Genomic DNA, 16,221 nt, shown 5'->3' with positions numbered 1-16,221 from the left:
CTCTGCTATGACTTGAAGACTACAGATCCTCTGTTTTGCCTGGTGTGGTCCTGGTAAGTACTGAAATAGGACGCTCTGTTAATATAACAGGCACAACTTATGCATACTGTTGCTGTCCACACATTTCCTTTTATATTAAATAACCCTTGACACGCCATATGGACAATCCATCTGCATGGTTCCATGGAACCCAGTTTGATAACTGCTGATCTAAAGATACCACATAGAGACCGAGATACCAGTATATCTTGCACTTCTATTATAGACACTTTCTTCCCATTGATTTGATTGTGGGTTTTTTTTTTCTGTCTGATAAATTTTATAGAAGTAAATAGTAACTCTTGTTTAGTGGCCAACAGTCAAGGATCACAGCATTTTTGAGGTGAAAGAGGGCCTGGATGAATGAATTTCATGAATAAAAGGTGGAGATGAATAATTAGCTTTGGAGTCTGGCAGACCTATTTTGGAATTTGGCTTCTGAGAGCCTTAGTTTTCTTGCCTGCAAAATGGCATTACTAAGGGGGCTGGCCCCGTGGCCGAGTGGTTAAGTTCGCGCGCTCCGCTGCAGGCGGCCCAGTGTTTCGTCGGTTCGGATCCCGGGCGCGGACACGGCACTGCTCATCAAACCACGCTGAGGCGGCGTCCCACATACCACCGCTAGAAGGACCCACAACGAAGAATACACAACTATGTACCGGGGGGCTTTGGGGAGAAAAAGGAAAAAAAAAAAATCTTTAAAAAAAAAATAATGGCATTACTAAGATTGAACACACAGAATCATTGTGAAGCTTAAATAAGGTAACATATGCAAAAGGCCTGCCCCAGTATCCAGTAGCTACTAAGTGATTTGATCAAATTAACTAGGTGTTCAGTTAGTGGTAGAATCAGGGCTAGTCTTAGGACTTCTAGTTCGGCACTATTTCTACAATAGTAGTCTAATTTGAGAAACACATACACGTTAACCATGAATGCATCTTACTGTAGTCCTAAAAAAATTTCAAGCAAACTGTTACCATTTCCCTTAGAAGAATCAGCATGGCAGAAAAAATAATGCTCAGGAACGAAGACATAAACATTAACCATTGTATTTCTGATGAACCTCTAAGGATATAACAGAATTTATAAATTATAACACAATAGAGAAGGAAACACTGTTAGAAGTCACTATGTTTTAATATTTTCTTTTTTTTAAATTGAGGTAACATTGGTTCATAACATTATATAAGTTTCAGGTGTACAGTCACGTGTTGCTTAACAACAGGGATGCATTTTGAGAAATGCAGTGTTAGGCATTGTTAGGTGATTTCCTCATTGTGCAAACATCATAGAGCGTACTTCCACAATCCTAGAAAGTATAGCCTACTACACACCTAGGCTATACGGTATTAATCTTAAGGGACCACCATCGTGTATATGCAGTCCATTGTTGACCGAAATGCCGTTATGTGGCATATGACTGTACAATATTATAATTCAACATCTATATATTCTACGGTGTGTTCACCACCAAAGTCTAGTTTCCATCCATCACCATACAGCCAACCCCTTTTACCCATTTTGCCCTCCCCGACTTCCTTCCCGCCTGGTAACTACCAATCTGTTGTCTGTACATATATACAATGGAATTCTACTCAGCTGTAAAAAAAGATGAAATCTTGTCATTTGTGACAACATGGCTGGACCTTGAGGGTATTATGCCAACTGAAATAAGCCAGAGGGAGAAAGACAATAACTTTTGATCTCACTTATATGTGGAAGATAACAAACCAAACCAAACCAAAAATAAACAAACAAAACATAACAAAAACAAACTCATAGAAGTCACTATTTTTCAGTCTATTAAAAAATTTTTAATTATATTTATTTAAAGGTTACTGTACCAAATGATAGCTATGAAGTTGTCTGGCTTGGTAGAGGTGGGAGCTGAGGGAGGCGGGAGTCATTTGAACATTGTATCAATAAAGGTGGCACCCCCAAACCCAGGTGTGAGGGGGGTGGAGCATCCAGGAATATACCCCTAGAGCTTCCATATTATCTCTATCTTTGGTGATGGCATTCTTGAAAATAAACAGTATATCTGAAGCGTGTTTTCTATTAATTGTCATGTCAAAAACTTACCTATTTCATTAATTTATTTTAATGACTCATTTAGAAGAATGGCTGGATGGCTTCGTTGTTCTATTTTGCTCAATTCTAGTCTATTTAACCTTTTCTTTCTGCAGAGCAAGACATGAGTTATGTTTTAAGATCATGTAAACAAGTATTTATTTATATGATACTTCGTATATTTCTGGTAATTGAAATGATTGAACACAAGTGGCTTCTGAAGGGAAGTTATGGTATTGTTTTGAAGGCATAGGGCTTTTAAAATGGGCTGATTTAAAGTAGGGGTGATTTTTACCTGCTTTCGTTGCATCTGAAATAGGTTAAAATTGAAAATATCAGAGTGTGTCTCATATAGTAGGAAAGTATTATTTTATGAAAGATTTTTCAACTATCTATATGTGTATGTGTTATCCATTTACAGTATCATGATGTAAAATGTCTTTCTTTCTGTGGGTAGCCATTAAAAAAGTTGGCAATCCACTGGTCTAAATCAGTGTGTTCTCCAAAATTTCAGTTGGGAACCTCTATCAGCAAAAAACACAAAAACTGAATAGGAATCCCAACATTGATTTAATACAAATATCGCTACTATCTTATGTACATTTAAACACATTCAAATTAAGGGATGATATAAAAAGTAAACAGAAATAGGAGTTGTAAAATTTCCTTCCTGCACCACACAGTAGATCACTTCTTTTAGTGTATCTCTCAATTCTTTTGGAATAATATGATTCAAATTTCAGACTATATGTTTGTTCAATATTATACTTGATCACGGTCCAAAAACACTTAAAGGAAATTTACTCATTACTCATTGATGACTTATTCAGAATACAAAATTTTTGAGAACAGACTTAAAAGTTATATTAGCAACCTAGTTAAGGAAGCCTATGGATGCTATCAGTAAAAGAAGAGAAAAAAAATAATGGTAGCCTTGTTGATGCAACTATTTATATTCCTATATATATCCCCGTTAAAAAAATTATTTGGGAAAATCTGCTTACATAGAATGAATCTAATTTAAGAGTTTTAATAGGAACTTCTGTCAATAACTTTTATTATATTTATGTAATGCTTTATGCTTCCTATGTTAATTTGTAATTCACAGGAATTAATTATTTTCATTATTGGCTAATGTAGAAAATGTCAAAAAGAAAATTACACTTTCACTTTTTAGCCCTGAAACCTTAATTAAACCTAAATTGTAGCTTTGGGTTTCCTACTAGAATCGTAAGTATCTACAATACATTCTGAAATTGGATCTATAATTGGTGGTGACCGGAAAGCTATCACATACAGAACACCTATTGTGCATCAGGAACTGTGGCAGTCATTTTTCACATACAACCTTATTTGATTCTGAGTTCAGACTTCTTTTCATTTTATTTTGGTTTTTTAAATTTTTTGGTGAGGAAGATTGGCCCTGAGCTAACATCTGTTGTCAATCTTTCTCTTTTTGCTTAAGGAAGATTTTCACTGAGCTAACATCTGTGCCAATCTTTCTCTATTTTGTAGGTGGGCACGGTTTGATGAGCAGTATGTAGGTCTGCACCTGGGATCTGAACCAGCAAACCCTGGGCTGCTGAAATGGAGGGCACAAACTTAACCACTACACCACCAGGCCGGCCCTTTCTTTTCATTTTAAATGAGAAAATCAGCCCAACATCTGGTAGAGCAGGTCTGGAATTGGATCAGCACCATCTGACTACAAAGTCTGTACTTGGCCCACGATCTCCGAATCACGGATGTGCAATCAAGTCTACCACTTGGAAGCTGACCCACCAACACGCCAAAGGAATACCTTTTTGACAGAGACTGCCAGGCGTCTACTTAAATTCTTCTTCTCTGAACCTAGGCATTTATCTAGACCTCAAATCCCAGACTCCTTTGCAGCAGGTAAGGTCAAATGGCTATGTCCCAGCCAATGGAGTGAATGAAGAGATGTGTGCCATTTCCAGGCTAGGTTTATAAGAAGGATGCACGTCTCATTTATCATTTCTCACCCCTCTGCCAACTAGACTCTGGCTGTGGGGACCAGTCTGACCATGAAGATAGAAATCCCTCATCCTCTGGGACCAGGGAAGAAGTGGGACATGGGCTGTGGGAGGAGGAGAGGTGTCTAGAGATGCCCACTGAGACTAGTGGGACAGGTCTGCCACCCATGGAGACCAGCACTTGTTGGGCAGGGATTCTGAGACCAGGCAGGACCTGGCAGTTACGAGTCACTTCTAGAAGCAGCTGTTAGTTATGTTTCCTGAATTACCTCTGTTATCTCTAAGCATTCAGTCAAGTCTTGTAAAAGTTGGAACTTGCTTCTCTTAGCTACAATGTGAGAAAATTGGGAAGCAGCGTCCCTTGCTGAGGCCCAAGTTGGGGTCATCTGAGCTGGTCACCAGTGAAAACACAACGATGCCCAGAAGAGCAGCAGTCATCACCATCAGTGGCAGAGGCCACAGCACGATGACAGGAAGAGGCGTCTGGAGTGGAAGAACCTAACGCATTTGTTCTTGAGTCTGAGTGTGGCAGAGCCCAGGAAAACTGAAATGGTTTCCACCAAGGTTATGGAAGTCTGTGCCACAGTGATGTGGAAATAGAAATAAAGCATATGCTAATTGTATTGCCACAACATAGAAACGCCACTTTGAAGAAAACCACCCACCCACCTGAAACTCTGGCCCCAACCCAGGCAAGAATTAAGCTGCATTTGTGTGTGAGCCACTACATTTTCGGGTCTGTTGGTTATAGCCATTTAGTTTACAACAACCAACAGAACTTTTTTAGAGGCCCTACTTTGTGACAATCCATCTGGGAGAACCAAGGGCTCCAAACGCCATCCTAACCCACTCTACCTCAGAGAAGATCACTGTGTTTTTATTTTTACAAAGGATGGAAAAATTCAGAGGATCCTCCCTGAAATGTCTGTTAGTGAGTCCAGATTTTAAAATCAGGCAACTAGCAGAAAATGCCCTGGATTCCTTACCGATGCGTGGAAATCAGCCAATACTGAGTAGGGGTTAGGGTAGGGGTTAGTGGGGAAGGATGGAGAACAGAGCATATCTTCAGGAACTTCAGGAAATTAAACCATTGCACAACTTATACACAGGGTTCATGTTCAATCGACCTTCTCTGAATTTAGGGAGGCAAGTATTTGAAAACTATTTCAGAATCTAGAAAGTAACTGTTACGAACTGAATTATGTCCCTCAAAAATTCTTCTGTTGAAGCTCCAACCCTCAGTACCTCTGAATGTGACTGTAATTGGAGACGGGAGCTTAAGGACGTAACTAAGTTAAAATGAGGCCATTAGGGTGGGCTCTAGTCTAATCTGACTAGCGCCCTTATAAGAAGAGGAGATTAGGACGCACAGAGAGAGGACTATGTGAAGAGGCAGCAAGAGGGCGGCCATTTCAAGTCAAGGAGAGAGGCCTCAGAGGAAACCAGCCCTACCGACACCTTGATCTTAGACTGCCAGCCTCCAGAACTGTGAGAAAATAATTTATTTACACCACTCAGTCTGGTATGTTTTTATGGCAGCACTAGCAGACTAATACAGCGGCCAATTACAAAATCATCATTACATGTGAGCCACAGGAAAGAGCTGTTACTGGCAGCAGGAGAGGGAGAGGAGGAGAGTCAGAAGGACATCAGACAAAATAATACCATTTCCTCAAACACGCTTCTTATTCCCCCCCTTCAGTATTTCCACTGCCTTTCATATGATGCTTCTCTCCGTAAATATATAATTCTAAGATAGATACTTTCTAGTAAAAGCTTGAAAATCAGGAAAGATAAGAAATATTAATTTTTTCCAAACTCCTAAGTGGAATCAGTAATAGAACATATAAGATGACCTGGAAGGTGTGGAGATTTTACTAGAAGTATATAGCAAAATTGCTTGGTTCAGATATTACATATTTATTTCCATCTTGACATTAGAATATTAAACCACTCCTCCTTTTGGTAAATTGGTATGTATTTAAAACATTACATTGTTTCACTGTCCTGCTTAGGAACCAAATGATATAAGCTCTCATGAATATGTAAATCAACCCCTCTCAGCACATTATTAATTATTTCAAAGATAGTTGGAGGTCACTAGCTCACAGCAATTTCTGTGCATGAAGTCTCATTAATACAAGACATCATGCAGTAAGCAAGGATAAAGTTTTATCACAGTTACTGCGTTTGTGTGTGCGTATGTGTATTTTAAATGGCCAAAGTAACTACAGAACTGGACACAGTACCACCAGGCACTGAATATAGCTTTTGGATAATGACGGGGATGGGGGGAGGGATAAGGGACACAATCTTCAACTGGAACACTTAAAAGAAAATAACACCTGTCTGGATCCGGAAACATGGACTTAAAATCTCAATCAATTTCTGTCTCAAATAAACTTAGATTTAAACCTAGAGACCACAAATGGCCCTGATTTCTTTGGAATAAAGGGCTTCGCTGCAGAAATCCGTCGCTCTTGAAGACACAGCACCCTTCTCATTGCCTGAGACCCTGGAGAGATAACACAGGGGTCTGGCCCACTGCATCTTTAACGTTGTCCACTGCCAAACATCCCTTTGGCAGCTGTAAATCAGCATCCATTTAGGTGGTTCTCAGCAACTGAAATGCTCTGATATAAACCGTGGGACAGCTGAGGTGGAACCACCAAAAATGAAATGTGAAGCTGTTGCTGGTGGTACAAAGATTTACCAAGAAATGAAGGAGAATATTTAAGATAGTTAGTGAGCTGTACTTTTTAAAATTCATAATACAGATATAAGACCCTTATTCTAACCAAATTGTGATAAAATAGATGTTCTTGCCCAAGTAACTCTTCACGCTCCCTGCTATAGTTTGCTTTTATAACAGTGATTGTGAATTCAAAATTTATCTGATGAAAGAGATAATAAAAAAATGACTTTCACACCCGAAAGCAACTGAGATGAGCACAATAAACACAAACATAGCCATTATCTAGCAATTAACGAAATATATATAACAAAAATAGGGATGAAAATCCTGAATATTGGAATAAATTGCACATATATTCAGAGTTTTCTGACTAGGGATAAAACTGGAATTTAGATGTTTCTGGTGAGGAAAATTTGGCAAAAACTTTCGGGCATCAATTTGAAAGTTAAAAGCAGCAAAGTTGTATTATTTAGGGATGTATATATACGGGTGGCGGTGCTATGAGAAAAATGACTATCACAAAGTCCAGATCATAGCTGCACCCAGGAAAGACGTAGGAGGTTGTAACTCAGGAGGGTTTCTGGGATGTTCACCATACTCCTTTCCTTGATCTGGGTGGTGGATACCATTGTGTATGCACGATATGTCTCATAATAAATTTAAGAATACATCAAGTCATTTAAGATGATATGATTGATGGTCAACTAATATTATATTGACTACAGTTATAATCCTTCGAGCCTTAAGAGAGCATCCTCTATACTGGTAATGCTGAGTGCACAGACTCAAAAAGCATGCTGACTGCCAATAAGGCCAGGGAGAGGAATGAGGAGATATACATTTTTAAGAAAAGAAGAGGGGCCGGCCCAGTGGTGCAGCAGTTAAGTGCGCACACTCCGCTTTGGTGGCCCAGGGTTTGCCGGTTCAGATGCCAGGTGAGGACCTAGAACTGCTCATCAAGCCATGCTGTGGTGGCATCCTACATATAAAATAGAGGAAGATGGGCACAGATGTTGCTCAGGGCCAATTTTCCTCAGCATAAAGAGAAAGATTGGCAGTGGATGTTAGCTCAGGGCTAATCTTCCTCAAAAAAAAAAAAAGAAGAAGAAGAAGAAAGCCTGAAGGCAGCTAGTTTAAACATATTTTGTAGATATCTTAAGTACTTACAGACATCTCTCTAGAGCTCTGTGGGTAAGCAATAAATTTATACTTAAAAATGGTTTGACCATGTCCTTACAAAACAGGTAGAATGCTCTTCTTAAGAGTTCAGGGCGGAAGTGGGTGGGGAGAAATTATTTTTGCTTTCTCTGCTAGCTACTCAGAGCAGTCCCACCTTACTTCTGTTTTCTAAAATGTTACTTTATTTTTAGCCAGTTAATAAGATACACAAGAAGAAGATGAAGAGAGATTGGAAAGTAGAAACCCAAGTGAGGAAAGAATCAAGGCACAGTTTACTTGGACACAGGGCTCCTCCTAAAGATGAAGGAAGCAGTGTGGCTGGTACCATTTCTAATAGGCGTATAGAATCTCTTCATTTGTAAAACGCTAAGGTTACATGCAGGCATCAAACAAATGTGCAAGTCCGTGGTCCTCTCTGAAGCAGGATTCCATAAAGGCAGCACTTCTAAGGGCAAACAGATGACTGTGCAGACAGCGCCTGTTGATCTAGCCAGAATGAGCTCCTGAACACCATCAATTCTGTCCTACAGCTCTTTTTCTGGTCCTTGTCCATGTATCAGTCACTGCCTATAATGAAGCTACTTGATTGAGTGTTGTTCTGTTGCAAGCAGGGAGAGGAAAGCTGAAAAGACTTTCAATAAATTTTATGTTACACCATCCTCTCCACCAGCGTTAGAGACTGCTATGTGTTTGCAGTCATGTTTGCTTTTCCTCCTGGGCGCATGGCCAGACCATAACCCTCCTCCCCCCAACCCCCAAACCCTCATCCGCTGTGGTTAGGTGAGGCCATGTGGCTGAGTTCTAGAAGAAGAGATATGGGAAGAAGTGATGTGCTCCACTTTCAGGCATGGTCTCTAAAAAATCTCCAGGGCCATGCTTCTGTTCTCTCTTCCTCTGCCAGCTGGCCTAGATGGAGAGGATCCAGTGGGGACTGGGAGGCCGTGAGAATGACAGAACCACTAGGTGGCAGAAGTCTGAGTCTGGGGCCCTGAATGGTGATGTGGGCTGAGGCCACAGCCAACCCACACTGGACCATGACATGAGTGGAAATGAACCTTGATTCTGTGATTTCAGCATTGCATTTGTTAGAGAAGTTAGACTACTATCCTGACTTTGCAGTCCCTCATATATCCAAATCAAAGGAAAACTATCAAAATTGCTAAACTACTCCCTAAAAATAAAACAGAAAGGAGTTTAGCATTAACTTTGGAAAATTAGAAAGTTTGATTTAATTTCAATTAATTTTGAGACAGAAAGAACACTAGCTTTGGTCTGCAAGCTCATCAGCTGCTTGAATTCTGGTGTTGCCATTTTCATGGTGACTATTAGAATTATTCTAGATCTAGGAGCTAGGAGGAGAATGGGCTGTCCATGTCAGAGACAGACAGACATATAGAGAATGTGTGTGGACACGCTTCTAGACAGTTTGTTAATATTTTAAAGTTCATAATATGGATTGCCAAATTGCTTTTCAGAAATATACGAATTTATATTCTTACCTGTTTTAAATGTGTGTTCAACACACTCTATTTTCTGCCTTAAAGTAGCAATTCTTCAGTAACTAATTATGTTAAACTTTTAATATGTGTATTGATCATTTGAATACATTCTTTAGTGATTTTTTAATATATTTCCCTACTTTTCAATATGGCTTAAGGAGTTACATTGATGATTATTTGTGTGTATTTGGGAAAGCAACGTTCAAAAGCCAAAAAAAATACTTTATGTTGGATTTTTTTGTTCAGCTCCCTAAATAGCTGCCTAGGAACCAGTCTTTTGGCTCTCTGGGCATCAAGATTATCTCTACATCTCAGAAGGACCAGAACTATCTGCCTTGTGCTTAATATTGACAACTAAGACAGTGAGGATCCTAATGGACTGTAGTTGGTGAGGGGACATATTAATAGAAAGGAAATGTCATTCTAAGTTATATGAAAACTGGAATTACATGAAAAGTGACCTGGGAGGAGAACAGTCCAAAAATAATAAACAAAACATTGAAGGCAGAGGGAGGCATGCACTTGAATGGCACCAGTGGTGATGCCAAAGGCATGTAACAGGGAAGGCGAGAAATACCCTCTCAGACACCCTGAGGCTACAAGAAGCCTGTGTTGCCTGGGCTCATAACGGACTAGAGGCAAACGCATTTTGCCCAGTCTTCAGCATAGAAATTCTGGAGCAGCACTCTAAAATAAATCCACCTAAATTCATGAAGCTCCACTGAGCTGTGTGAGTGAAACGCAGTGTTAAGAGCAGATACAGAGAGCGCTTCAGCATCTCAAAATAATTCCTAGATGCAATGCTAATCACAGCAGGTACAGCAAAGACAGGAAATATTTCAAAGATAATTATGAAGTTTTCCCCAAAGCCCATACCTTCATGCACGAGTTTTTCAGAGGCTCTGGAAATAGGCCATTGGGGCTGTGTTTGCCAATCTTATTTTCAACTCCATCAACATTTATTGAAAAACCCACGCCGGCTAACAAATCAAATCACTCATGGACAAAATAGACAAGGGCAGAGGGAGTATTTTTGCACTTATTAATGCTACAGTCTCCCACTGACAATACCTTGTTGCTTCTAGAAGTCTCACCCCTGCAGTAGTTCTCAAACTAAAGACCTGGGGACTTGAACAGATACTGGGGGCCACCCCCAGAGGCTCTCATTTAACAGGCTTGAGGCACGGCCCAGGCAGTGGGATTTTTTTAAACGGCCATGTTACTAAAATGTGCATCTAGGACTGAGAACTACCGCCTAGAGAGAAGCAGGAGGAGAGTGGAGGGAACATGGCACTTTGGAGTCGACCACGTCTGGGCTGAAATCCTGGGTACTCAGTCATATTCAGCCTTTACTTCTTCCTTTGTAAAATAAGAATAATTCCTACTTTTCAGGTTTACTCTTGGTTTTGTTATGGAAAAAGTGATAAAAATTAGATACTCTGCCCTTGATCTTTTTCACAGACATTTCAAAGATACAGTACTTTGTTGTTTCCAGGCTTACCTATTCATATAGTGATTAAGAACACATATTCTAGAGTCGCACCTAGCTGGCTTTAAACCCCAGCTCAGTGGTTTACTAGCTGTAATACTCTGTGCAGTTTAATTAACTTTAGTGAGCCTCAATTTGTTCATCTATAAAATGGAAGAATGACAACATCCCTTCTAAGAGGGCTTTGTGGGGATCAAATGGATGTATGTATGTAATGTATGTATGTGTGTGTGTATGTATGTGTGTGTGTGTGTATGTAAGCACTCAGAGTGGCACCTTATATACGGTAAGTACTCAGTATCAGCTCAACATTATTTAATTTTTACTCTCAGGGAAATAAAATTTGCCATCCCACTCTTATAAAGCATAACAAAATTTCTGGTCAAAAGAGCAGCTCACACTAAGGAAGCAGAGTGTGTACTTGAAAGGTGTTTTAAAACAGTTTTAAGTATTCATCACAATAATTATATCAATGGAAAAGGTTGGTTCATTGTCGACTAGCCATACCTGAAAGAAAGTCTATGTCTAAAATTGAGCTTTGAAGGTGTTTAGCTTAAAGAGCATGAAAGAGGTTTGAAAGACCAGACTATGGATAAAAGAATATCTCATTACATTTGTTTCGGTGGTAAAAGGTTTTAGACATTCATATAGAAATGGTGAATTTACACGGACATTGTGAGCAAGACACTTGGTATGTGGGTCATTTAGCAAGAGAAATAAATGCTTTATCTAGCTTTTTTGTGGCTTCTGTGGGGCCAGTATAGTTTGAAAAATAGTTTGCTGATTCTACTTCCAGCCTCTGTGTTTTGATATATAGTTAATAGTCCCAGAAAACTGATCTCAGTTTTGCTTTTTTTTCTCCCAATGTCGCTATTCAAACACTAGTGAATGGTTTGCTCCCCAGGCTCTGGAGATACTAAATAATGAATGTATGGATTGGGAGAAGGGTGAGGATTAAAGAGCTGCATTTACACAAAGTGTGGAAAAGCAGTCTCCAACAGTGTGCGCATGAAGTAGACACCTACTTCACGTCAACCCACGCTGCCCTAGCGGGATGATTCATTCTACTTTGTGAGCATCAAAAGTCTTTTGGCTATGCCAAAGTAGGAATTCAACCACCAAGCAAATTTAAATACTTATTTACAAAGGAATCTATCCTATTTACAGGTTCATGAAAATCCCCAAGGTCAGAAAAGTCAAGGAGTGGATTCAATCTGTGGAGTCCAGTGCCAGAGTGGTTAGATATGAACTTTGTCATTAAGTGATGGCTTTAGGAATAAAATGCCCTTGATTACATAAATAAATCCTGCTTTAATTTTCTTGGAAGAATTATAATCCAAAAATAGCTAGTGGTCACCACAGGGGCCTAAAACCATTTGGCTTGGCATTTTAAATTGAGATGGTGAAAAGGTAAATGGACATTTCTTCAGAGAAGTCAATAAGGGCCATGCCTAAGCTTCCAAAAGCCAAAGACAACACAGGGGCCTGACTCTTGAGGTCCAGTCATTTTACCCAGAACTATTGAGGTCGGCCAAGAGCCATCAAGGAAATGTTCTGTAGCACCATGATCAACAAGACCAGCAACATGCCCATTTTGCTGTATGACTTGGAGCCTTGCTAGAGTAATGAAGCTCCCATAAAGCTGACGTTTCAATACATTCTTAGTTCCTTTACAGGATTAACCATCATTTTTGCTTTTCATACATATTATTGTTTTATTTATAAGATTCATAGACATTGATATAACCTTTTAATTAAACCCACCATGGGAGAAGACTGTGCCATGGAAATAATATGGGTTCAATCAATTCTTCTTCCTGATAGTCTGCTGTTTCTATTTATAGTTTGAAAAGCTTTGATATTTTATTTGTTTTATTCCTACTTTATTTTATGTATCTTGTTTTATATTCCATGAATCAAGGCAAAGTCAAATAAGCCAAGGGGAAAAGATGGCCAGATGGATGAATAGGTGAATAATGCTTGATAATTGGTTGATTTATGCATTGAGTAGAGGAAACACCAAGCTACAGTTAAAGAATGTCGAAATACATGTTCCTCTATGAATATACACATATATGCACAAAACATTATATATGTTGTCTGTGGGAATACATTCTTACATCACAACCAAAACAACAACAGCCAATAGTCACTGCATGCTGTCTTCAGTATTTAACCTAAAGGTACTTTATATGTCATTAGTTTAATTCATCCACATAATAGGTGCTATTATATTATCCCTATTTTACCTTAAAGTGAAACTGAGGCACACCAAGGTTAAGTAACTTGGCCTATGTTACAAAGGTAGTGACCCAAAGAGAATGTGAACTTGGCTTCTCTGATGCTCTGTGTACACCTCAGGATATGCGCAAAATGATTCATTAGTTTACGGATGGTAATATTTGGGATCATACAAGCCTTATTTAAGCTATGAAAAATTAAGCTTAGCTAAGACTTAATGTACAGGCTGACACTGGTACTTCTCCTACCGTGGTCTGCATCAGAGAATCACATGTCATGAAGTGGAGACGCCGCATCACTGGGGACTGTGGGAGTCCTACACACAGACTCTTAGAGAGTGAGGCCATTCTTGTTAGTCCCCTTTCACAGAAGATTACTTGTGATCAGTTAAAAGAATTATGGGTACATTATCTCATTTTTACTTAACTAACTCTGTTAAAACACATAAGTGACTTAAGAAGTTTCCTGCAAAGAAACCATTAATTAAAGATAGCTCTGATAAAGTAAGCACAAGCCAACAGAGAAAATGGCGGCACTGACCATGTGAGGAACCATTATCCCTAACAGTGACCCTCGCCTTGAGATATAAACTAAGGAGGGTGTGAAGCGATTACACTAAGCAAGACATTTAAAAACTAAGCAAGTAATAAATGAAAAGAGTGTCTCTGTTGAGAAAAGATTCAAGACAATCCAGGGTTTTTTTCCAAAATACAAAAAAAACTACAATAACATTTGAAAGGTCTTTTTACATAATACAGGGAAACAATTTGCTTACATTTAATTTGCTTAAAAATTTAAAAATAAGTGAGAAATAAATCGATTTTTAAAAGTGCCTTGAGTATGTAGAGGATTTGAAATGGATATTTAGAAATGTTTCCATGTTATATGGTTTTGTGAAGGAAGAGAGTTTATCAATACAAAATTATCACATTAAAAATACTAAAAACGGAATCTTCCAATCTGCAAATAAGCGTTTCGCTGACTTTTGAAACTTTTTGTTGAAATATAAATACACAATACCCTTCAAGAATTTTCCTTTACAATATATTGACACATGTATTATGTGAACCTTAACTTAAAAAACATTGCATTATTGGCAGATACAATTGAAAAATGAGTATCATAATTTACAAAGCCAACAACGCAATTAGCTTCTTCAGTTTGAATCTGTGAAATAATTTCAAGATATATTTACCAGCTATTGTCAGCATTAAAACTAAGTACCGAAATAAACTGAACTTAAAACCTGACCATCGAATCAAGGTATGACGTGGTTTCAAACCACAATTTTTGAAATCAGTGAAGCATATTTACTCACACTGCAGTCGTTAAAAATACATATATAATGAGGTAGAGACTCCTACCTCACCCCAAATTTAAAAACTAACTCAAAATAGATCAATTATCTAAATAGAAGAGCTAAGCTATTAGAAGAAAACATGGAGATAAATCTTTATGACCTCAGATTTGGCAATGGATTCTTATATTTGACACCAAAAACAAGCAACAAAAGAAAAAATAGATAAATTGGACTTTGTCAAAATTAAAAACTCTTGTGTATCAAATGACTATCAAGAAAGTGAAAAGATACCTATAGTATAGGAGAAATGTTCGCAAATCACTTATCTGATAAGGGTCTAGTATCCAGAATACATAAAGAACTCTTACAACTCAACAATAACAAGACAAACAGCCCAATTATAAAATGGGCAAATGACATGAATAGACATTTCTCCAAATAGATATACAGATGGCAAACAAGCATATGAGAAGATATTCTACATCATGAGTCATTAATGAAATGTAAATCAAAACCACAATGAGATACCACTTCACACTTAATAGGATGGCTATTTAAAACAACAACAACAACAAAACAGGAAAACTACAAGTGTGGGTGAGGATGTGGAGAAACAGGAACCCTTATAAGTTGCTGGCAGGAATGCAAAATGTTGCAGTAGCTATGAAAAATAGTTTGGTAGTTACTCAAAAGGCTAATCATAGAATTACCATATAACCCAGCAGTTGTACTCCTAGGCATACATCCAGGAGAAATGAAAACATATATCCACGCAGAAACAAGAACGCAAATGTTCATAGCAGCATTGTTCATAAGAGCACAAAAATGGAAACAATGCAAATGCCACCAACAAATGAATGGATAAACAAATTGTTGGCATATCCACATAATGAAATATTATTCAACCATAAAGAGAAACGAAGATACATGCCATGACTCGGATGAGATTCAAAACCATTATACTAAGTGAAAGAAGGCAGACACAAAAGGTCACATATTATGTGATTCATCTTATATGAAGCATCTAGAATTGGCAAATCCATAGAGACAGACTATAGTGGTTACCTGGAGATGGGCAAGAGGGCATGGGGTGATGAATTAATGGGTATGGGTATTTTTCTGGGGTGATGAGAAAGTCTTGAAACCAAAGAGAGGTGAGTGGCCACTGCATAACATTGCGAATGCACAAAATGCCACTGAACTGTATACTTCAAAATGGTTAATTGTAATTAATCATCATGTGAATTTCACCTCACTTTAAAAAACACATGTAATAATAATAATAGTATAGTGCAAGTAAAGGATATTTTGTAGTGTTGAAAGACAAAAATTATGTAAAATATTAAATATTTCAGCTTCATCTCATTCTTCTTTCTTTTTAAATATATATCTTTTCATATAGATGTGTATGTGCTCAAAATTTTTAGGATTAAGGCATCCAATTTAAAAATGTGGATAGTGCTGTTCTAGACGCAGGGTAATAAATCTATAACTTGCACAGTGCATCCATAGACAGACTTTGTGTACCTCGGCTGAATAATATTTTAAAATTTATTTTCCACGCCTTTGTGCAGGCTATGCATTTTCTAGTTCAACACAGCCCCTTCACACTCTAGTGTTTTATATTTTTGGGGATCCAAATATTAATGTTTCTTGCCCAGCACTGATCAAATAGATATTTGAATTTTCAACCCCTCAGCTAAGGATTGGGTATATCT

General features: G+C 38.3%; 1 protein-coding gene across 3 annotated transcripts in view; it reads right to left on the bottom strand.

Annotated features, from left to right (window-relative positions):
• The window catches only part of PRKN (parkin RBR E3 ubiquitin protein ligase), a 1,211,604-nt gene that overhangs the window by 390,714 nt on the left and 804,669 nt on the right, over positions 1-16,221 (bottom strand). The gene's annotated exons all lie outside the window — the stretch shown is intronic.

Source organism: Equus quagga, chromosome 8 (genome assembly GCF_021613505.1).
Source record: "Equus quagga isolate Etosha38 chromosome 8, UCLA_HA_Equagga_1.0, whole genome shotgun sequence".
NCBI lineage: Eukaryota > Metazoa > Chordata > Mammalia > Perissodactyla > Equidae > Equus > Equus quagga.
The sequence above is the reverse complement of the archived record's forward strand: the minus strand, read 5'-3'. Positions and strand labels throughout refer to the sequence as shown.